General features: G+C 35.0%; 1 pseudogene; it reads left to right on the top strand.

The window, feature by feature from the left end:
* Positions 1-1,369: 1,369 nt before the first annotated feature.
* Positions 1,370-20,746, top strand: LOC150037808 (uncharacterized; annotated as a pseudogene).
* Positions 20,747-25,895: the final 5,149 nt, after the last annotated feature.

Raw genomic sequence — 25,895 nt, forward strand, 5'->3', positions numbered from 1 at the left:
CCTCAAGAAACATGTGCGAGCAATTAGGTGGACGCTCGCTGACATCAGAGGAATTAGCCCCACATACTGCATGCACCACATTCGTCTTGAGGACGACCACAAAGCAACTATTGAAAATGAACGCAGACTTAACCCTGCGATGAAGGAGGTCGTCAAAAAGGAGATTATCAAGTGGCTGGATGTGGGCATTATCTATCCTATTGCAGACGGCACATGGGTCAGCCTCGTGCAATGTGTGCCAAAGAAGGGCGGAATGACAGTAGTCCCCAATGAGAACAATGAATTAATATTGCAAAGAACCATCACTGGATGGCACATATGTATGGACTACCGCAAATTGAATGCGGCCACAAAGAAAAATCACTTCCCTCTGCCATTCATTGGTCAAATGCTAGACAGACTAGCAGGGAATGATTTTTACTGCTTCTTGGATGGATATATCGGGTACAATCAAATCATGATAGCTCCTGAAGACCAAGACAAGACCACATTCACCTACCCATATGGGACATTCGCTTTTCGCTGCATGCCGTTTGGTCTCTGTAATGCACCGAGCACGTTCTAAAGGTGCATGATGGCGATCTTTTCAGATTTTCTTGCAGACTCAGTGGAAATATTTATAGATGACTTCTCCATTTATGGGAACACTTATGAAGTCTGCCTGGCCAATTTGGAGAAAATTCTGAAAAGATGTGAAGAGACGAAGCTGGTGCTCAACTGGGAAAAATGTCACTTCATGGTGAAAGAGGGTATAGTGTTGGGACACAAGGTTTCCCGAGAAGGGTTGGAGGTGGACAAGGCAAAGATCGACACAATTGAAAAGCTTCCACCTCCAACTAGCGTGAAGGCTGTATAAAGCTTCTTGGGGCATGCTGAATTCTATAGACGATTTGTTAAAGACTTTTCTAATATTGCACGACCACTGAGTGCGTTGTTAGAGGCAGACAGAAAATTTGAATTTGACAACAATTACCTCAACGCATTCCGAATTTTAAAATATGCACTGATTACTGCGCCCATCTTGATTGCGCCGGATTGGACACTGCCGTTCAAAATCATGTGTGACGCAAGCGGGTATGCGATGGGAGCCGCATTAGGGCAAAAGAAGAAAACTATTTTGCAACCCATTGAATATGCGAGTAAAACTCTAAACCCTACTCAAATCAATTATACCACCACTGAAAAAGAACTCCTGCCTGTGATTTTTGCGTTGGAAAAATTTCGGGCATATCTATTAGGAACCAAGGTACTCATTCACACTGATCACTCGGCAATCAAATATTTGATGACAAAGAAGGACGTAAAACCGAGGTTGACCAGATGGGTTCTCCTCCTTCAAGAATTTGATATTAAGATAATTGATCGGAAGATGACAGAGAATCAAGTTACGAATCACTTGTTCAGACTGGAAAATCCCAAGGTTGGCCGTAATGAATCTGAAGTGAATGTCATGTTTCCGGACGAGCAGCTGTTCCACATAGAAGAATTGCGCTGGTATACGGACATTGTTAATTATTTGGTTTGTAAACAATTTCCTAAAGATTACACATACCATCAACAGAAGAAGCTCAAGCATGAATGTAAGCATTATTACTTGGATAAGCCGAATTTGTATAAAAGAGGGGTAGACCAAATCATTCAATTATGCATACCAAACGCTGCTCAACAACGTATATTGTCGCAGTGCCACGATTCGCCATATGGAGGGCACTTTTGAGGACAACGTACTGCACCAAAGTTTTGCAAAGTGGATTCTTTTGGCCTTCATTATTTAATGATGTTGCTGATTATGCAAGGAATTGTGATCGGTGTCAATGCACTGGCAACATTTCATGGAAGAACGCAATGCTAATGAACACTATCTTGGAGCTAAAATTATTTGACGTCTGAGAGATTGATTTCATGAGACCATTCCCTTCTTTGCATGGCAAACATTATATCTTATTGGCCGTCGATTACTTTTCCAAGTGGGTAGAGGCAACTGCATGCGCCGCAAGTGATGCGGCAGTAGTGTCCCAGTTCCTCAAGAAGAATATTTTCACTTGTTTTGGCACTCCCCGTGCCATCATAAGTGATGAAGGATCACACTTTGTCAATCACAATATTAAGAAGCTACTGCGCAAGTACAATATCCTCTATAAGGTGGCCACTACATACCATCCACAAACAAATGGTCAGGCCTAAGTGTCCAATAGAGAACTCAAGTTGATACTCGAGAAGGTATTAAAGCCTTTGCGGAAAGCTTGGGCAATGAAGCTTGATGATGCATTGTGGGCATACCGAACCGCATTTAAACACCAATTGGTATGTCCCCCTATGCATTGGTATTTGGCAAGGCATGTCATCTACTTTGGAGTTGGAGTATAAAGCATTGTGGTCAGTCAAGAAATTGAATTTCGATTTAAAGAAAGCAGGAGAAGCGCAAAAATTGCAGCTGGATGAGCTAGAAGAATGGAGGATCAACACATATGAGAATGCAAAGATTTATAAAGAGCGCACCAAGCGCTGGCATGATAAACGCATATGCGCTAGAAACCTCCATATCAGGTAGAAGGTCTTACTCTTCAATTCGAGATTGCGGCTTTTCCCAGGAAAATCAAAATCACTATGGATCGGTCCCTTCATCATAAAGAAGTATTTTCACATGGTGTGGTGGAACTGATCACCGAGGATGGCAATCGAACATTTAAAGTTAATGGACAACGGATCAAAGCATATTGGGGAGGAGAATTCCAGCTAGAAACAACCTCCACAAACTTGAAAAATCTGGACTACCCCTTACTTAACTCTTGAACATTTAACTCTTCGTCATTTTACTACTATTTGTATTTTACTTATTTCTCTATTTCTCTAAAAAAAATAATAATAGTAATTAAAAAAAAAACTTGTGTTTTGTTTAAAAATCATTTGACTCTATCTTTGTCTATTTACAAGAATCAAGGCATAGGATTGCGAAGATACTACAAGAAGAAGCAAATGATCTGACTCCATCACCGCAATCCACAGAAGCAACGATCGCCGCAAGGATGGATGCATCAATACTCAATGTAGGCGACAACGCAAAATTTGGGAGTGTACTCTTCCTTATCTTTATTTCAAATTTTGCGCTATCACATTGCATTTTACTTTTCAAAGTTTTATCACTGCATCCTCCTTGATTACCGCAATCATTTAATAAGAAGATAAATTTAGTAGTTTACCGCATGTTGTTCTTTGCCAAGTATGATTTCAATGATGAAAAATATGCTTCTATGTCTTTCGTATATATCAAAGTCAACTTAATCTTAAGATAGTCACCTCATGAAATATTTCTCGAAGTTAGGTGTTTGCTAACTTTCTTTCAAACTTCCTTTACAACGCATTCTATGACCATCGCATGACGTATTTTAATTTCTTTTGGCAATAAAGACATTGCCACATTTTAAATTTGGGGGAGAGGTATATATTTTCGACCTTGCTATAAAAAAATAATAAAATAAAATAAATATTTGAGAATAACAACTCCACTGTCAACACAATGGGAAATCCATGTTGATAAGAGTTAAGTTGTGGCACTTTCTCGTAGTTGGATGTCCGCATGACGCACGTAGGGGCAAGCCAAAACGAAAGTAAGTCCCCAGGATCAACGCATAAATCAATGACCGCGACTCCACTACCAAATTGGTATGAGTTTAATCTGAGAAAGAGTGCATTTCTCGTAGTTGGATGTCCGCATGACACACGTGGGGCAGGCCAAAATGAAGGCAAGGCACTCGGATCAGCGCAAGGTCAAAAAAAATAGCAATGAAGAAAATTTTTGTGCAAAGATAAATCATTTGACACCCCGATGGAAAATTTTCTTTTTGAAATAAATCATGGGATGTTCCAGAATTTAGTAAAGTCCTTTTGAAAGTTAAGCTTGCAATCCCTAAGTCTTAGAAATATTTTAGGAAGAGACTTGAATAAGACATAAGGAAATTTTGACATATAGGATTTGAACGAAGTATCCTTGAGTAATCTAGGGAAAGAACTTTGCGGTTAACTTGCTAAAGGAATCTTTAGCTTATGCTTGAGGACAAGCATTGTTTAAATTTAGGGGTGTGATAACGGGCAGAAATGCACGTTATCATAGTGCTAAGTTCTTAAACAATGTTGGATTGCATTGATAGAATATGTTGAATTGCGTCCATTAAGCATAAATTCTATAATATTGCGGTCACATGCGTCCAACGCATTAGAGCAGTTGATGTTTATATTTTTGTGCAAAATATGCGTTAATGCAATGCAGAGATTGCGATCATAGGAATACATTGGTCGAGCGCAACTTCACCATAAGACTTTGTATTGATCATGCTCAAAAACATTCGCCCATGAAGAATCACCGCAACTTGGTCAGCTCAACATGGTGGGCGCATCTAGCTGAAAGGATAATTAAGAGCGATGGGACAGAAAGCTAACGGTAGTCGGATCCAAATTAAGTTGACAACCGATAACGGTCACAAAGTACATTCAGCTTTATCGATGATAATTATTCGGCACATCAGTTAGGAATTAAAGTTGTCCCATCTGTACAACCAAGAGAGAGAACTTGCCTTTCTCCATGGAAACTCTATAAATACCAAGAGCATTCTTCAGAGAAGGGGTTAAGTAGTCGATTAATTCATCACTTACAAGCTCACGCCTCTGTCCATAGTTTTCTTTGATTTTAAGGTGGACGCGAGGAAGAAAAAGTGCCAGTAGATCATCCCGGTAAGCTTGGAAAGCACCGGAAGCTCCAAGACAGAAAAAGGGCTGGCACCTGTGGAAGTATGAACATTTGTAGATCAGAATAGAGATCCAGTGTAAAAAGTCTCGGTCAGCAAAGAATTGCTACCAGGCTCTTTACCTTTACTTTCCATTGTCATTTTATACTCAACTCAATTGAATTGAATGTTTTTCTCTATATCTGTTCACTCTTCGTTATTTATGCATGAGTAGCTAAATTAGTTGAATGGGTTGAGAAGTAGTTAGCTAGCATAATGAGGGAATCTTCATCTTGCGGTCATCTCATTTGTGTATGCTTCATTCGTCTATTAGAGATACTTGAGAGGGTAGCTAAATACAGGATCTAGACGTGGGAAGGTCAGGTCAGAATCTAGGTTTAGAAGAACCAACTTAAATCGCATAAACGGGAGATAGGCACTTAGGAATGAGCACTATTTGTTATTAACGCATCGCATGTATCTTAGCAATAAGATATGATTGTATGCAGTTACCTTGCTTTCATGCATTTTGCATCAACGCATAGGACAAGAGTAGAGACTTAGGGATAAGCTCTATGGATATTTTGTATTAAACACATGTGTCCTAGACCTAGGAGCATCGTATTTACATTGGGAAATGACTTGCTGTGCATGGTTGTAACATGATCGCAAGGTTAGACGCATTCCCGAGTAATAAAAGATCTTTTCAACCCGTTCATCACATACTCATTGCATCTATCAATGCAACTATCTTTCTCAAATCCGCCGCCTTTATTTAGTTCTTCCTTTTCATCAACGCAACAACACACCCACACTTTATTTATTTACTCAGTTACCACAAAGTTTTCATAAACATTACCAACGCAATCTATTTTCACAAGTCCCTGTGTTTGACCCTGGACTTACCAGGAAACTCAGAGGAATTTACACTTGAATTCCGCTGGGGAAACTTAAGTGCACAACGCAATCCATCAACCCATATCATCCATATTTCCATTCATAAAAATAACGCATCACCATTTCATTTGATTTCGAGGTTGACGCAACCTCAGGCTCTACTGCTTCATTTTTCTTTTCTTCTTCTTGCGTTACCATAATTTCAGGCTCGTTTTTTATGGAAGTTGTTCTATTCTGCTTCTTCTTTTCTCCTTCCACAATCTTTCCACTATGCAATGTAACAACCTGATATTGTTCCTTACCTGATCCCCTTGGGTTGCGTGGAAGCTTAGTTGAACTTGGCAACGCCCCTTGCAGTCGACTCTTCAGCTCATTCGCAATCTTGTCCATTTGCAATTCGAGGTTACGGATGGTCGTAGCTTGACTTTGAAGCACTGTCTCGTTTTTCTCTATATATTGTTTCAATAGGCTCTCTAGAGAAGAAGATTGCGTTGGTTGTTGTGAGCTACTTGCTTGGTTGCTCTGTTGACCATTGTTGCGTTGGAAGAATCCTAGTGGCCTTTCTTTTTGTACCACAGGTTGAAAATTTTGTTGTTGATTCTTCCAGGAAAAATTTAGGTGGTTTCTCCATCCGGGGTGGTAAGTGTTTGAAAAAGGATTATTCTTTACAAAATATACAGACTGTAGATTTTACGGGCAATCTTCCATCGCATGCCCATCACCACAAGTCGCGCATCTTGCGGTGTTTTGACTTATTGCATTGATTTGCCCACCTTGTGGTGTTGTGCTGCTGATCGCCATTCCTTGAATCAAATTCATCATTGCGGTCATTTGGTTTTGTAATGAAACAATAGCATCGTTGTTTGCATCAGAATCTTTAAGTCTTAATCGCTGGTCACTCTCCCTCTAGACTTCATGGTTCTTAGAGATATGGTCCAGGATATTCTTCGCCACATCATAAGTTTTATCAAGCAGACCACCTGCTGCATTGGCAGTGGTCTACGAAGCGGGATTCAAACTGTGATAGAAAATTTCCATTTGCAGGCATCTGGTAACCCATTATTTGGACAATCCCGGACCAACCTTTTAAACCTCACCCAAACATCGCTAAGCGATTCGTCCATTTCTTGTTCAAAATTAGTAATAAGCTTCCTTCGTCTTGCGTTCTAAGTAGGTGGAAAATACATCTTCATAAACTTCTCCACCACCTACTACCAAGAAGTAATCTCTCCTGGTTCGAGTGAATAAGCCCATTTCCTAGCCTGATCACAAAGAGAAAATGGGAACAACGTTAGTCGAACTTCTTCAGCAGAGATGTTCAGGAACACAAAAGTATTGCAGATTTCAATAAAACTTCAGAGGTTGGCGTGCGGATCCTCGTCATGCCTTCTTTCGAATTAAACTGCTGCCTGGATCATCTGCAGCATCACCGGTTTCATTTCAAATATACTTCCGTCAAGGGCAGGCCTCATGATTCTCGGAGAGAAATCATAGAGGTTTGGCGATGCATAGTCCCTAATGGGCCTATTGCGATCGTTCTCCAATAGAATCGGATTTTCCATGATAATGTTATTATTTGGTGCTTTATTTCCAGGTTGCTCCGCCATCTCTTCTTTATCGGATTGTGGTTTCTGTTGGTGGTCTCTTAGTCTCCTTTGAAACTTCTCTCAATCTTCGGGTTGTAGTTCGCCAGAGATTGAGAGTTCTACAAAGAAATCACAAAAATTACCGTTAACAAACTATTTTATCGAAGTCCCCCGCAATGGCGCCAAAAACTTGATGCTCAAAATTATTTGGTGGAAATATGGATGATATAAGTGATGGATTCGTGTTGTGCACTCAAGTTTCCCCAGTGAAATTCAAGTGTAAATTCCTCTAAGTTTCCTGGTAAGTCTAGGGTCGAACACAAGGACTTGTGAAAATAGTTACGTTGGTAATATTTATGAAAACTTTGTGGTAACCAAGTAAATAAATAGAGTTTTGGGTGTGCTGTTGCGTTGATGAAAAGGAAATAAATAAAGGTGGCGGATTTAAGAAAGACAGTTTTGTTGATAGATGCAATGAGTATGTGATGAACGGGTTGAGAAGATCTGTAACTAGCATTACTCAAGAATGCGTCAAACTATGCGATCATGTTAGAACTATGCACAGCAAGTCATTTTCCAATGTAAATGCGATGCTCCAAAGTCCATGACGTATGTGTTGAATGCAAAGTGTCCATAGAGCCTAAGTCTCTACTCTCGTCCTATGCGTTGATGCAAAATGCATGAAAGCAAGGTGACCACATATAATCATATCTTATCGCTAGAATGCATGCGATGCGTTGATAACAAATAGTGCTTATTCCTAAGCGCCTATCTCTCGTTTATACGTTCTAATCTGGTTCTTCCAAACCTAGATTCTGACCTAACCTTTCCAAGTCTAGATCCTGTCCTTAGACTACTCTCTCGAGTATCTCTAATAGATGAATGAAGCATACATAAACAAGATAATCGCAAAGAATTAAGATTTCCTCATTATGCTAACTAACTGCTTCTGAACCCATTCAACTAATTTAGCTACTCATGCATGGATGACAGAGAGTGAACAGATATAGAGAAAGAAATTCCATTCTTATAAATGAGTTAAGTACAAAATTACAATGCAAAGTAAAGGTAGAGAGCCTGGTAGCAATTCTTTGCTGATTGAGGCTTTTTACACTAAATCTCTATTCTGATCTACAAATGTTCCCGGTTCTGCAGGCGTCGACCTTCTCTCTATCTGGGAGCTTCCGGCGCTTTCCCAAGTTTATCGGAACGATCTACCAACACAGATTTCTTCCTCGTGTCTACCTTAAAATGGAAAAGTAAACTATGGACAGAGGTGTGAACTTGTAAAGTGGTGAATTAATCGACTGCTTAACCCCTTTGCTGAAGAATGCATTTGGTATTTATAGAGTATCCATGGTAAAAGGCGGCTTCTCTCTCCTGGTTGTAAAGATGGGACAGCTTTAATTCCTTATTGATGCGCCGGATAATTGTTACCGATAAAGATGAATGTACTTCGTGGCCGTTATCGGCTATCAACTTAATTTGGATCCGACTGCCATCAGCTTTCTGTCCCATCGCTCTTAATTATCCTTTTACCCAGATTCGTCCACCATGTTGCACTGACCAAGTTGCAGTGATTCTTCTTGGGCGAATGTTTGCGAGCAATATCAACGCAAAGCCTTGCGGTGAAGTTGCCCTCGACCAATGTATTCCTATGATCGCAATCTCTGCATTGCGTTAACGCATATTCTGCACAAAAATATAAAGATCAACTACTCTAATGCGTTGGACGCATGCGACCACAATATTATAGAAATTATGCTTAATGAACGCAATTTAACATATTTTATCAATGCAATCCATCATTGTTTAATAGTTTAGCACTATGATCACGTGCATTTCTACCCGTTATCAAAGTACTCAAATCAAGCTGAATTGAAGATGAACTAGTGAGGGTTGAGTAGGGTTTTCAGATTTTTCACTTCAATAAGTAAACTCAGATCAATCAATAATCTTTCTGCATGGAGCTTCTATATATAGATAAAAATCATACAAACCAATAGGGCTGCATGGATGGCACCACCTACTTGATGATTATTGCAAAATTCAATTGGAATTTGGTGATAATTCAATAAAATGTAGTTAGTGGATTTTTCCCAAAATTGGAAAAATCCACTAACATGATTTCAAATAAAACCATTTCATTTTATGTTTAAATTAGTTTTATAAGATTAATTCAAAAATAATTAATTTAAATAAAACTAATTTTAACTTTTTAATTAAAATAATATTATTTTAATATTTTAATATTAAATTAATAAAATGCCAATTTCACCAATATAAATCAATTTCATATTTAAATCATAAATTAAATATTAATTTATTCTCCAATTTTGTTTAATTTCAATTAAATTAAATATTTTTTAATTGTATCATATACAATCAATTGAAAACCCTAAAATTGAATTTGAACATTTCAAATTCATAACCCTAATTTTATACATCAATACTCAATTTTTTATTCCAATTTAAAAGCTAGTAGAAAGCTATCAAGTGAAAGAGTTTCACTAAGCGATAGCTGTGTAGAGACTAAACGATCGCTTACCTTTGACTATACAATTGTCACTCAGCTGATCGTAGCTAAGCGATCGAGTGGCTAAGTCTATACAATAGGTTGTCGTTTGCTACACGATTGACCACATCGTCTATATGATAGACAGTGTATTATCTCCCACTTGCTCAATCGTCTACTCGATTGTAGACCTCCAATCTCTTCCTCGAGACAAGATCAGACAAAGCCCACAATTCTTGGATTCTCACACCGAGAATACCAAGGTAACCATTGTGGTGGTGTTCTCACTCAGTTCGTGGATCGAGTGAGACTCAATTAGTTTCGTGGAGGTTGTGTTCGTTGTGTTCGTGCTATGTACCGGTCGTTGTATTGGAGTGTGCTGCTCTTGGACGCTTGGAGATTGATCGAGGGAGTCTTGAAGAATAGTTCTTCAAAGGTGTGCATCCTTTATCCCTTGTATCATCGTTTAGCATGCTGTAATTTCTGGTTGTGCATGACCTGTTAGTTTATGTTTAGACCGTAATTGTTTTGTGTTCAATTCGAATGGAATTTGGAACGATCTCTTCCGCTGCTCATGAAAATCCTCATGTAAAATTTCCTTCAATTGGTATCAGAGCCAGGTTGTTCTGATAATCCAAATTTCACTTCTATTTTTGAACTTCTTCTATAGTCGTGGTGGGTTTTAAGGATTCTACATTGTGTTTAAGAGTTAAATGCGTTTGTGGATGTGTTGATGAATGTTTACGGGATGGTTGCCTCTATTTAAAGCTTTCTACAAGATTACAAAGTGTTAATTTGTAAGGGCCCCTCGTTTTTTGGTATAACTAACAAGCAATCGAGTCTGTATTTCAAAGTGTTTGAAGTTGTTGAGTCGTTTGTGATGAAGTTTTGAAGTACGGAGATGCGGTTCTCATCGAGGAAGAAGACCAAAGGTTGATCGTATTGTGTAGCTTGAGGAAAATGATCGTTGAGATTTGGCTAAACAATCATGTAGAAAAGTTATGCACGATTGTGTAGTATTTACTAAACGATCATTTAACGAATGCTAAACAATGGGGTAAAATGTTTACTCTATAGCGTAGCGTTAGTTACTCGATTGCGTGGATGTTGGAGGTAACGATCGCATAGAGCATTTGATTGTCATCGTTTAATATAAGACATGCACACTAAACGATTGTGTAGTTAACATGCTTCATCGCATAGTCACAGACTACACGATCACCCAGTATTTGATACCTTGACGCTTACTCAACGATCGTTTTGACGATTTTTCTTCACAACATCTTTCTCGTTTAGTCGATCGCTTAAGGCTTGCGTTGCAAGATGCGTCCTACATGATCGCATGCTTACATGCTTCATCGCATAGTCAAAGGTACATGATCGTTGTTAAACGATCGTTTATGCTCAAATAGTATTGGTAAACGATTAAGTAAAGAGTTTACTCTCTCGTATAGGCGATCACAAGGAGTTTGTTACACGATCAAGAAGCCGCATTTCTTCGCCAGGATGGTTCAAGACCCGGTTCGCCTGTATGAACCGGAGACTCATTATGCTTTGTAATAGTTAGCTTTTTTTTTTAGGATTTTGAGGTTAATTATGTCGGTGCATCAAATTTTATTTAATATACATGAGATGTATGTTGTTTATATGCCATAGTGTATGACATATAGATTTAAAACCAACCTTAGGTTATGGAATTATTCATGCATCATATATTATAAGTATTATAATATAGTTTCTTGCATGATGAAATTACAAGAAAGCATACACATGCATCATAAAATATAAGAGTTATATTTGTGCATGCATTAAGCATATGCATCATCTTTATATTATAAGAGTTATAGTATAAAGGTGTAAGGAAACATGTATGCTTGGTTCGTTGTTGTGTTATATAAATGTTATATAAACGTAGCAATGAATGAACAATGCATGGAGCATGACATTTAAGCTTATTTGTAAAAGTTATGAATGCCTTGTATGTATAGCTTCGCATTGTAGATGGTTTTAGTTGTTTCCTGTTATAAGCATTATAATAGAAATTAGAACTAAAATCGATAAGAAAGAGTTGCATGCGAACTTAGGTGAACTCATGTTTTAAAAGCGTTTTAAAATTGGATTGAGATAGACTTAAGTTCAAGGTTCTAATAAGATTAGACACCTATATTTAATCTTTTAAATCGGTTTAATAGGATTAAATTGATTTGCGTAAAAGATTAAATTTGTATTAAATCTATCTATAATTGATTTGCATTATATTTAAGCTGACGGAAACGGAACAACCCTACCTAGGAACCTACCTGGAAAGGTGAATTAGATAGATTTTGCTACAAGCATGCAACAGTTGATCAAAGACTTCATTAAAGATTTTAATGAATGATGATCAAAAGTTGTTTCAACTTTCCAAAGTAAACGTTACTTTTGGGCAAACCTAAAAAGTCACTTAGTTAAAATTCTTAGCCGTGTTTTTTCTAAGTAAACTAAACCCTAGGTTATAAAATACTCAATGAGAGGAAGAGATATATATGATATGTCAATGATTCCACTCATGTTTCTCCCTAAATGTTCACGTCGTGAGATTCATGCTTGGCCTTGTGGTGCCCTGGGAGCATCCCCCTTCGGATGGTGTTTGTATGAGTTAATATCAAGGTGGACGAAGAGAGTGTTTATAGTAAGTGGGTGAAGGGTATGTGTCAACATGTCCTGCGGTTTGCTTCATTGGTTTGTATCATAAGATCTTCTTGCACTCCCTCGTGGCACCCTGGGAGCGTCCCCCTTCGGATGGGTTTTGTGCAATTAGTCAATATCAAGGTGAACTCCAGAAATGGATAGGGTCACTTTAGTTTTTGCCCAATCGGATTTTTTCCCCATCGGATTGGTTGCTTGAGGCGGAACTCTAGGGCCTAAAATGACAGGTACACTTACGGGAAATTGTTAAGCAAGTTAATGATTTCTTGACCAAATCAATGATGGCTAGTCGTTATAGGAGTAAGAGTTGTTATGGTATTAATGACTGGTTAAGAATGTCTCAATTCAGAAGAGGGATAAATTGACTACCCTTCAGTGGCTTTTGTCCTAAACCTTTGAAGCGTCATTGCGAAACTAGATGTCACAAAGGGTTCATTTCAGTTTTGCTAAACCGTATTGGATGTTGTTTTTTAACGAGTATTTGCCAAAAACCTAACGTAGGTCAATGTGTTTGTTTTTTTAGCAACATGTTTAATTTTCCGTTAGTTGCCTCTAATTTGATCGATTACTGATGCGTGGAAAATGGAGTAAATAAATATGCATGCGTCTCATGATATGCGTTCGTTCTCCATGCATCGTTGGTCATGCGTTGGACTAAAGGATATGCAATATGCGTCTAAAAATCTATGCGATGACCATGCATTCCTGCCACAAGTTTTCTTGCTCTCTCGCCAAGTATAACGAGGTCGCAAGTTTCTTGGGGTGATCCGAGGTCGAACTCAGGGACTTGTAGCTAAATGTTGCGAAGTGATGTGTTTACGACAAAGAATAAAAGAATAATGATGTTTAAGGACTATGCGTTACTCCTACTCCCAACTAAACAGATTAAGTAATGGAAGTATGACTATGAGAGTTGGTAGAGACACGACAACTATTAACGCGTAATAAAATGCATGGAAAAATAGATAAAATGGTGGAGGGGATGACTTCACCGAATAATTAAGCTTGATCACAAGGGTAACCATAGCCAGCACAAGTTACGCGACCATGCTATACACAATTGTCTAGGACGCATGCAATGCATATGCGATAATGTCGACAGGACTTATGTCTAAGTCTCTATTCTTGCTTATGCGACCTAACACACATAAGACAAGGTGACTGCATACCACTATATCCTTGTTTTAGGGCGCATACGTTGTGTAATAGCAAATAGAACTTATACCTAAGCCTCTATTCTTGCTCATGCGATCCAATCTGACTCTCTCAAGCCTAGATTTGATTTTTAGACTACTCTTTCAAGTATGTCCAAATGATGAATGATGCACTCATAAGACAAGATGATCACATAAAGCATGGTTGACATAAGATTATTCCTATCTCTAGGAACACTGCTTACTTTGCTTAGTGAGTTCCACTACTTACCCTCTCGGGCAGTTAGTCGTCGCTGATCAACTCATACACAAGCATTGCGACAGCTCATAGACAAGCGTTGCTATAGCCTCACACTAAGCAAATAGGATTTACTCACTATACTCACGCAACGCACACCTCTCGGGGGTTTGCTACATGCTTCATATGTCTATGCCACATGATTAAGTATACGATACTCTAGCAATCTTACTTAGTCGTTGCAATGAAAGTAAATGATGATAAAGAATAGGTAAATGAAGATGGAAATGAAGGAAATAAAGAGATGCATTGATTACAAAATGTATTAGTCTTAAGCCAAAATGTAATACAATACAAAGATAGAAGAGAGATGGAGGGCCAGATGTAGGCAATGTCTTTCTTTCATCAGAAGTATGCCAAGGCTGCCGGTGATGCCATGGATGGGCGGTGGAGTAGTTTCTCTCGAGATCTATCTCCAGTTAAGCTCCGATCATCACTCGGAATGGTTGAAGGAATGAAGAACTCTCAAAGAATGTCTTCTCAAGCTCTCATCTGTGATCACAAGGATCTGCCTTAAGGCAGAAGCTTGGATGATTTGAAGTTGGGCTCTAAGGCTCTATTTATAGAGCTCAATCGTCGACAGCATTAATGGTCCTGCTCTGAATTTCTACTACTAAAGGCGTGATGGACCTGCTCTGAATCTCTGCTACTAACGGCGTGGTAGGTGAAATGTCAACATCATCTTTTGATACTCCCAAGGTATGTGTTCATGCTTGGTTTCCGAAGTACCATCACATTCCACCACCCTTACATTCATCCCTCCATATGGTTATTACTCTGTAGCTGCAACCTCTATGCGATAGATACATGCGGTTAATGGCTGCAACATCCATGCGACGAACGTATGCGATCACCTTTGCTATGGTGGGATTCACCGCATGCGATTAATTCCTGCGATAGCTACAAAAGTAGACATTTGGACGCAGAATAACGTATAATATTGGGTTAGCCAAGATTTTTTATGTTGATCGACGCAAGCTCACTTTTCACATGAATTCTTAGTATAATCACCGCATATTCTACTTGTTGGCCTTCATAATTCTAAATAAAAGGCTATAATAACTTGCATTTCTACCAATTATCAATTATATACATTGAAAAGATTCCGTTAATACATATTTCTGCTAAACAACCTTGAGTTTGTCATGGTTGAGGAGTGTCCTCAAGTCTCGACCCATGATGCACCGTGAAATGTTTATAATGCATATGAGGTATGGATGAAGGCTAATTCATTGGCCTGACTTCACATATTGCATACCTGATGTTTTGGCCAAAAGGGTTGAAAACATGGTCATTGCACGTAAGTTCATGGACTCATTGTACGAATTGTTTGAACGTCAGTTCTTACTTTTTGAGCACAAAGGGATGGATGACAAAGAAACTAGTAGTGTCTGTTCCCAAGATAAACTCCAGTTAGAGAAAGTAAATATTGCTGACTCTGATGAAGTTCATCGACGAGAAGTATCCATCCTCTATCCCTTGTGTCATTGTTTAGCATGCTGTAATTTCTTGTTGTTCATGACCTGTTAGTTTCTGTTTAGACTGTAATTGTTTTGTGTTCAATTCTACTGGAATTTGGACGATCTCTTCCACTACTCATGGAAATCCTCATGTAAGATTTTCTTCAGAAACTCCCACATATATGTAGTAGGAAAGGATATGCCCGTTTAGCTGAAGGTATGGTAAAGATCATTATTACTATACTTCAATTTTACTTTAATATTATGTGTGAGTTCATTTTTTTAATCTTATTTTGTAGGAAAAAAAAAGTAGTTCAGATCCAACTTCAATCATAAGGATTGTGTTATGGATAAAAGCATACAAAAATTGGGAAGGACAACCGGTGAATGCATACAAAGATTTTTACTTAGACTTTACTATGTTCTTTTCTTGTAAAGGTTGTCAATTAAGAATTGACTTTGTAGGGATAATTAGATTATAGAGTTTCTGGTCTTTTGTTCAAGAATGACTTGATTGAATTGTATTATGTTTTTTTTCCCTTGGGGAGAAGGGGGCTTGAAAAAGTTTGTAAGCATAGACTTTGTTCGGATATTATGTTTATAAAGTATGTAAAATTTGGTTGAATATGATATCATTAGACTTTAATATGTTTTTTTTCTTAAAATGTTGTTAATAATAATCAACTTTGTCGGGATACTTAGCTTATAGACTTTGTGGATTTTTGTTAAGGAATGACTTGATTGAATTGTACTATGTTTTTTTTCCTTGGAGGGAGGGGGGCTTGAAAAATTTTGTAAGCATTGACTTTGTTGAGATATTATGCTTATAGAGTATGTGAAATTTGGTTAAAAATGATATCAATAGAATTTTTACTATGTTTTTTTTCTTAAAATGTTGTTAATAAGAATCGAATTTGTTTGGATACTTAGTGTTGGAAGGTACTAATGCGCAGCGGAAGTTACCAGGATCCATAAGCACTCCAATTCATTAATTTTGACAGAAAAGAAAACATGCTTCAACAGAAATAAATGGGTTTCATGACATACCTTTGAAGAACTTCCTCTAAGCTCGAATCCAACTACAGATCTCCTCTGAATCTTGTTGTAGACCACCCCAAGATCTTCCTTACTATCCTCTTGGTGCTCTAGATTGAGTAATGGGACTCAAAATAAGCTGGAATTAAGGGAATTTGGAGAAACTCACAGCAGCAACCCAGTAGAAGAACAACTTCTTTTCTCATGAACTTTTCAGAAAAATTGTTCGATTGTCTTACCTTCAAAACACTCCTATCTCTTCAATATATTGCAAATATTCATACAAAGAGATTTGCTGCATGAGATGCAGCTCATGCTTGGAGTAAATGAAGACTTAAAGTGGGTTGTTTAGTGAGCTACTACATGAAGACAATGGAAAAACACATTTTCCAACTTTGTGATTTTTCTTCTTTTTCAATTTTAATAAATTGGTTTCATAAATAAATTTTATTTAATAAAATTGAAAATATTATTAATTTTACAAAATTAATTTCATAAATCAATTTTCTTAATAAAATTAATAAATAATTATTTAAACGATTTAAATAATTCTAATTTATTTAATATCAAATATTAAATTAATTTTTATACAATTCCATCTTAGAATATTTAAATAATATTTAAATACTATTTCTCCAATATCATTTAATTCTAATTTGAACACTTCAAATTAACTTATCAAGCTATTCTAGAGCTAATCCATTTACGAGCTATTAGGGGACCTCGCAGATCTACAGATCATGGGCTCCAACGATCCGAGATTAATTGGTAAAACTCATTAAACCGATCTAACCCCCATTCGTTAACTAATGGATGATTCCACTAAAGCCCATAATTGAACTCCCCTCAATGTAGATATATTATGTCTACTTGATATAACCATGATTAGTAAGTTAACCTTTCATAGGTTGTTTGAAATAATGGTTGGGTTGAATCTCTGTTTTACCTCCGAAATTACTTCTTGTTCCTTAAATCCCACTGATCCCCTAATGAACAATTGATTTGTGATCCAATTAACAAATTGAATCCCTCTCAGGCTAATGAAAGGGTGAGGCCTCTTGTTCAAGACCCAAAATCAACACTTGAAGGGAACAATCTCTCTACTAACCCTAATCGGGTAGGAGTGAATAACGTCTTGCACCCTATGTTCCCAGCTATTCATTTGGTCTTATCCCCAAAATGGTAAGCTTATTGAGTAGAGGCAGTTGGTCTACTCTCATCGTTTGCATATCAAAGGATAATCCCGAATAAACAGTAGTTCATAATTAGCTCAGGATTAAGGTCAAGTTACCTAGGTTATCGCTTTGAAATAGTCAGTCTTAAACAGTAAACAACGTTATAAAGTAAGAGTGACTGGTTTCGTGGTCTAATCTTACACAAAACTCATTTGTACAGGACACCCCCACTCTTCATGTCTCAACATGAACGAATTAGGATCACTTCGTTTGTAGCACTTTACAAGTCTTTGTAACAACTCAGAGTAGACCGCATCCAATAGTGTTACCAGAATAAGGTACCCAATCTTATTCATATACTATAGATCATTTTGATAATTTACTCGAACCTAATCCACTTGTATGTCTCCACATAAAGTTAAAATACTCATGTAATAGTCAAGGGACTTAGGTTTATTAGATTTCTAAAAAACAATATATTCAATAACAACTTTATTGAATTTTCAGAATAAGTTCTATTGTTTACAAATCATGAGTTTTAGGACATAAAACCCAACACTTAGCTTATAGAGTTTGTGGACTTTTGTTGAAGAATAACGTCAATGAATTGTACTATGTTTTTTTTTTTGGGGGGGAGCGGGGGTGGTGGCTTGAAATAATTTATAAGTATTGACTTTATTAGGATATTATACTTATAGAATATGGGTGATAATGGTATTAGACTATACTATGTTCTTTTTCTATTGGAGGACGGGGGATGAAAAAGTTTATAACAATTGACTTTGTTGATATAATTAGCTTATAACTATGTTTACTTAATTCAAATCTTGGAAGAGTTATACTTGTGAATTTGTTGCTAATGAATAGGCGGAAATATAGGATTCATATTATGTAATTTTGTGCATACTTGTTGCTAGGAGCGCATTGAACAAACTGAGGCTGAGATGATAACTTCAACAAATAACATGGTTGATGATGCTTTTAGTAAAGTTCTTGGCCCTGGTCGTGGGCATGTAAGAGGACTTGGGTTTCATGTGACTCGTTCAAAACTATTTGTCTTGTCTCAACTATGTTCTTTTTCTATTGGAGGAGGGGGGATGAAAAAGTTTAGAACAATTGACTTTGTTGATATAATTAGCTTATAACTATGTTTACTTAGTTCAAATCTTGGAAGAATTATCCTTGTGAATTTGTTGCTAAAGGATAGGCAGAAATATGGAATTCATATTATGTAATTTTGTGCATACTTGTTGTTAGGAGCACATTGAACAAACTGAGGCTGAGATGATAACTTCAACAAATAACGTGGTTGATGATGCTTTTAGTAAAGTTCTTGGCCCTGGTCGTGGGCATGTAAGAGGACTTGGGTTTCATGTGACTCGTTCAAAACTATTTGTCTTGTCTCAACTATGTTCTTTTTCTATTGGAGGAGGGGGGATGAAAAAGCTTAGAACAATTGACTTTGTTGATATAATTAGCTTATAACTATGTTTACTTAGTTCAAATCTTGGAAGAATTATCCTTGTGAATTTGTTGCTAAAGGATAGGCAGAAATATGGAATTCATATTATGTAATTTTGTGCATACTTGTTGTTAGGAGCACATTGAACAAACTGAGGCTGAGATGATAACTTCAACAAATAACGTGGTTGATGATGCTTTTAGTAAAGTTCTTGGCCCTGGTCGTGGGCATGTAAGAGGACTTGGGTTTCATGTGACTCGTTCCAAAACTATCTATCTTGTCTCAACAAGATAACAAATACAAGGTTCTTGAAAAAAAAATATTTGCAAATGAAGGAGGAAATGATAGAAATCAAACAATGAAAGATGAAATGATAGAAATGAAAGAAATTATGTCATGTTTAATAAAGAAACAGGTAATCTTTTTGTTATAAAAACAGTGACTCAAATACCATTTCAGCTAGTTTAGTTTACATAACAAACTTTATCTTGTAACGGTCAGATGGTATGTGTTATAAATATAACTTATCAGAAAAAAAAAAATAAAAGGGAGAGAATCATCGTACTTTATATTTACTATAAACAACAACTGCTGTAAGTAATCTTCAAGTGAGAAAGAAAGAGAATCTTTCCATAGGCATAGGCTTATTAGTCAAACCACGTAAATCTGCATGTTCCTTCTTTTTTCTCTTTATCTTCTTCTTTTCAATCTTCATTTGTTTCTCTGCAAATCAACAAAAACACGATCTTATCAAATCACAACGTTTTCAGAGTATCGAGTTGCATCAAGTCACAAATTTCACTCATCGAGTAACATTGAGTCAAGAATTTCTCTCATCGAGTTGCTTCGAGTAAAGATTAATACTCGTCGAGTTCCTTCAAGGAAAGAATAGAAACTCATCCAGGAAAGAAGGAAAAATCCATCGAGTAACGAGCAGAAACTCATTGAGTAACGAGTATTTACACATCGAGAATTTAATAGTGCTTATCGAATAAGAGAGAAAAATAGAGATAGCTTTACCCAAAGAAACAGAGCTTTCCTCAGCCATTTCTTCACCAATTCAGGATTGATCTTGATTAATTAGGCCTACACAAGACAGTATAACCCAATATTTTTGTTAAGCAACTTACATTTATTATTTTTCTATTATTAGTTAATTTCACTTTTTCTGTTTCCTATGAAATTATCATAGATTGAACAAAGTGAGAAACTTTTAAATGCTACTGCAAACATACCTAAACCAACAAACATTCCTTCAACTTTTCCAATAACTTCTCTATCGGTAAATTTATTTGTAATGTGGTTCAAATTATTCTTGATTTCATTATTATCTAATTCTAAAATCTCATATTTCTCTTTTGATAGAGTATCAATAAGAATAGTTAAATTAAGTGCAAGTTATTAGATTGGTATTGCTCAGGAGAGATTGTTGTAGAAGGATGATGGTCTTCTAGTGATCCAACTGTTTTTGTTCATCACATTCCTATTGGTCCACATGCAGTTAGAGTATGGGTTGATGTATCAAAGAAACCCAATGCATATTTGTGGAGTCCTACATCAGAAATGATGTGCATTGAAGAAGCTTTAGGGAGTACAGTAGCATGGCCATCCGATAAAGTGACTATTGGTATGTTATTTTCTAAGCTTATTTATCTATATCTATTAAACATTTTCTATATTTTCTTAATATTCACTATTATTGGTTTCTACAAATCATATATTGATAATATATATATTATAAATTTATGTAGGTGAATGAAATGATGTCTTACCAGAGGAAAAAAAAACTAACAATGACAACTCAACTACATGATAATATAATCTTGAACACTGGGTGAATTTTGCATTTTGAGGGCAATGTTGTTGATACATTCACTAAATCCTTTATCTAACATGTATCATTTAAACGACAACTTTATTCAACGAAATTATTGAATACTTTATTTTGTAATGTTAATAGATTATGAATGAAAGTTAATAGTATTTATTGTGTCATGAAGTATTTTATGTGTGTAAATTTTAACTAAAATTGAATACTTGAACTAAGATTTATCAAAAACTAATTAATTCAAAAATTAATTTTGAGAAAAAGTTACTTCTTTTATAGCCATGAGTTAAAGCTATAGAAAGATTTATATAGAAAAAATGAAATGCTATGAAAAGTTTATTATAACAATTAGAAAAGATAAAATAACATTACTATAGTATACAATTATAACTATAATTATTATATTATAGCTCTGAAAAAGGCTATTGTATGTTAAATATAGCACACTATTTTAGCTATATAAACATATTATAGCTTTAATAAAAAATGTATCAAATGTTTTTGTAGCAACGTATATAAGTTATATCTTCATACTCTATAATAGCAACAATTATAGCTTTAGAAAAATACTATAGAAAGTCCCAGGCTTTTAATAACATGGGTTGTCAGGTGTTGGGAATGTCCTAAAACTCGTAGTTTGTAATATATGAAACATATTCTTTTTCAATAAAAGTATTATTGAAATTGCACTCTATTATAAAATCCAATAAACAAACTCATGACTATAATATGAATATTTTAACTTTATGTAGAGACATAAAAGATGATCAAGTTATATTATATAGCCTAAAAGATCTATAAGTATATGGATTGGGTACCTATCCTGGGGACACTATGGATGCGGCCCACTTTCTATACTGATACAAACGATGTGATCCCGAAATCGTTCATGTGGAGACATGCGAGTGAAGACATCCTATGCAAAAGACGTTTGCATAAGATTGGACCACGAAATAGTCACTTTTTCTTTATAACGACCGTTTACTGTTAAAACTGGCTATTTCAGTTCGATGACCTAGGATAACTCGATCTTAATCTTAAGCTAACTATGAACTCCTATTTATTTAGGATTATCCTTTTGATCTACATAGATGAGAGTAGTTCAACAACACTGCTCAATAATCCTCCCATTTTAGGGATAAAATCGGATATATAGTTGGGACTTAATCTTGTAAAATGGAATACACTCCTACACAATTTAGGGTTAGCAGATAGGTTATTCTCTTAAGTACTGATTCCTGGTTTTGAATAAAGGGCCCCCTGCCCTCTCATGATAGAGAGGGACATGGTTAAGGAGCAAGATCTGTAGGTCCATAAAGTCCCTCTACTAGCTCGTAAAAGATTAAAGCTTAAGGTCATGATAGAGAGTTAGAATATAAACCAACTATTCAATAGAGGATTAGTGGTGACTTAAGAAGTAAGATGTATTTACAGGGGTAAAATGGTAATTTTGACCTAGCTGTAAATACGAACGACTTGTGAAGGATCGATTTATTGATCTTAACTAAATCAAGTCGACAGAAATATATCTACAGTTAGGAGAGTCCAACTATCAAGCTATAGAGGTATGTCTCAGTAGTTAATGAATATTGATTAATTTGGATTGAAGAGTTTAACCAATTAATCTCAAATCATTGGAGCTCATGATTTCTAGGTTCATAAAATCCCTCTACTAGCTCGTTTGAAATATTCAAAACCAATTTTAGGGTTTGGATTTGAAATGTTCAAATTCAATTTAAGGGTTTGGATAATTATATTTGATATAATTAACGTTTAAATTTATTGAAATTAAACATAGTTGGGGAGTTTAATATATTTAAATTTTTTATTTAAATATTGATTACATGAATAGGATTCATGTTTAAATTAGGTGTTTTATTAATTTAATATTTGATATTAAAGTATTATTTAATTAATTAATTAAATTAAAATTAACTTCTAGTTTAAAAAGGAAATTCAAATTATATTTAATTTAATTTTAAATTAAATATAATTAATTAAATTGAAATTGAAATTTTGGGCTTTTAGTGGAATTGTCCAAGATTTAGAATTCTTAATGGATTTTTCCACAAAACAACACTTATCCCACTAATTAAGTGCAATATGAAGTGTCAAATTGTTGAAGATTAGTGCTTGCATGTTTTAGTTGAATATATACTTCTGATTTGATTAGAATTAACCCCATGCAATTTGAATTTTAAGAGAGAAAATTTTGGAGAAAATTTTTCTCTAAAAACCCTCTCCAATCCATCTCCAATTCCCTCTCAATTCAGAGTTCCACCACTTAATCCAAGGCTGACAATAGTAGAGAAGATTCTCTTGATGGTCTACTGGAGATTTAAAGGTCAAATATAATTCGTGGAGATTAGCAAGGATTTGAATGAAATCTACAAAGGTTGCACTTTTGAAACCCTCTTTGTATAAAGTTGTTTTTATAGCATGATTATCACTCAAATTAAGTGTAATTAGAGTGATTAATGATTATGTTAGCTTCCGTATTATGCATATTTACTCTATCATCAGGACCTTCGAAAAAGGTTATGAAAGGTCTATTATAGCTTTTTTTTGTTAGTTATCATATCTATTATTTCTTGTAGTTCTCCACATAGGATTTTGAAGTTTTTGAGGTATAGATAGACGGTTTTGAGCAAAGTATGGAGATTTCATGATGACAAAGTGATAGGAGAGCATTGAAGGATCAATTCTACTATGGAAACACGGCCGTTCTAATGTTGGTTGTCTTTGGAAGCCATATTAAGCTAAACTTCTCATAGTTTTATGGGTAGATGATTTCGTTGGTTTAATTGTTAAACACTATTTCTTGAATGTTAATTTGTATTTACACTTTTCAACATGATTGTTCTTAATGCTTTTGAATGTTTGATCAATGTTTGAGTGATTCCATAATTTAAATTTTGCGTGAACAAGTAGGTATGCTAGACTATCGTTTGAACACATAGAAAGTAGTTGAATAACGATAGATATTGTTGGTGAAAAGTCTTTAACGCTTTGTTTAATTATCTAGTTTCAAGCAATTAGTAATTAGTAATTAAGTACAAAAAAATTGAAATATTCAATTTGGATAAAAGATTTTTAGATCTAGGTGTTGTGTTAATTATTTCAAGAGTCAAAGCAATCATGTTTGTTAATAATATTTATATTTGGTCACTTTTATTACTCTCTTGGTTTAGTTTAGACTATTTTGCATGAAAGTTGGTCTCCTAAACGAAATTGGAACGATCCCTAAAGTAGCTAAAAGAGTTTAAATCGGATTCCATAAAGACAATATTTAACCAGGGTTGTATCTTAAACTATATTATTACTCAACACATGTAATTGCACTATATCATTACACTCATTTTTTTAAAAAAATAATAATAATAAATTAAATTAAATAAGTGCCATTGCAACTATATGAATTATTTCTGTTAGAAACCAATTCTTTTTTTTCTTTTTATTTTTTCCTTTCTTTTGCTAAGTTTGGACATTTTATTTTGTCAGATCAATAAAACATTTTTTTTTCTGTGGCTAGATTTGAATATTTTCAAAATTAATTGATATATAATTCTCAATTTAATCCTTAATCTTTTATTACTCTCAATTTTAGTCTCAACATAAAATTTTCACTCGAATCCTATAAACTAAAAACATCAATTTAACAAAGACTTGTGCATGAATAAGAACAAAAAGAAAGAGAGAGAGGATAGCTAGAGAGTCAAATTTCATACCATTTATTTCATTAAGAACAAAAAAGAAACATTTTGAGAGAGTACAAATTATGTAATAAAAAAAAAAAAAAAAAAAAGACATTAAAACGAATATATATAAAAATATATTCTATTACTTTTCCTTTTTAATTTTTTTCCTATGGGTCCAATCCATCCCTCCACAAGTCCCATCCCATCCATGAAGAGATTTAAAAGGAAGAGAAATGGAGGGATATGATTGGAGAGCTAGAGAAGATAAAATAGAATTGGTTGCATGTGAATATAGCCAGGTTTGTTTAGGGACATAAATAATTGGCCCCAATCTCTGCATGTGTTCACGTGTCTGTGTCATCCAGTTGCCGTTAATTACACCATCATGCCCTCCCTTCTGCCCTTCTCATTTGCATAGGATTCTACATGGGCCCCACGCCCCTTCCTCCTCTTCTGAATACTATCTTTTTTACTTTTCTATTTCTTCTTCTTTTTTTTTTTTTTTTTTTTTTAATAAAAAACACAATCAAATATTTATTAAATAATTAAATAAACTATGCTGCATCATCATCCTATCCCCCCTCCCTACCCGCACTTCACGTCGCGTTTCTTTCACGTACATTTTCTTCCCTCATTTGTCAAATCAATTATTAAAATTTGGGTATTTTAAATATTTATATTACCCGAATTGAAAATATTTATAAAATATAACAAAATTTTAGAACTATCAATGATAGATATACATTAATAGACACTATCAATAGATACCGATAGAAGTCTATCAGCATATATCATTGATAATTCTAAAATTTTGTTATATCTTATAAATATTTTGGTTTATTTTTCTATATTTAAGAACATCCCTTCCTAAATTTTAGAATTAGTCATTAAATTTTATAATATAATAATTTAGTCTTTATGTTATAAAATTTATAATGATTTAGTCTTAATTGAAGAAATTAATGTTAAGATTTAATCAGATTTCTTACATAAACTAGCCGATAATTTAATTAGAGACTTAATATTTTTATAAAATACAAAATTTACATCACAAACTTATGAAAATTGACATCTAATTTTGATAACTCTTTTTCATGTGAGAGACTAAATTGTTATAAATTTAAATGTATAATGACCAAATTGTTACAAAATTGAAATCGTTATCAACTAAAGTTCATAAACAAAATTGTTACCTTTATGAAAGTTTAGAGACTAAAAGTACTTTTTAAATTTTATATTAATCATTTTCAATATATATATATATATATATATGTGTGTGTGGGGATATTTTTATACGTAATAAAATTAGTTTATATATTACTTTGGTTCATTCTTTTTGTTTATGTACTTTTTAAATGTTTATTTTTTTTTTTTTTAA

This window comes from Benincasa hispida, chromosome 2, assembly GCF_027475165.1.
Source record: "Benincasa hispida cultivar pf3 chromosome 2, pf3_genome.v1.1, whole genome shotgun sequence".
NCBI lineage: Eukaryota > Viridiplantae > Streptophyta > Magnoliopsida > Cucurbitales > Cucurbitaceae > Benincasa > Benincasa hispida.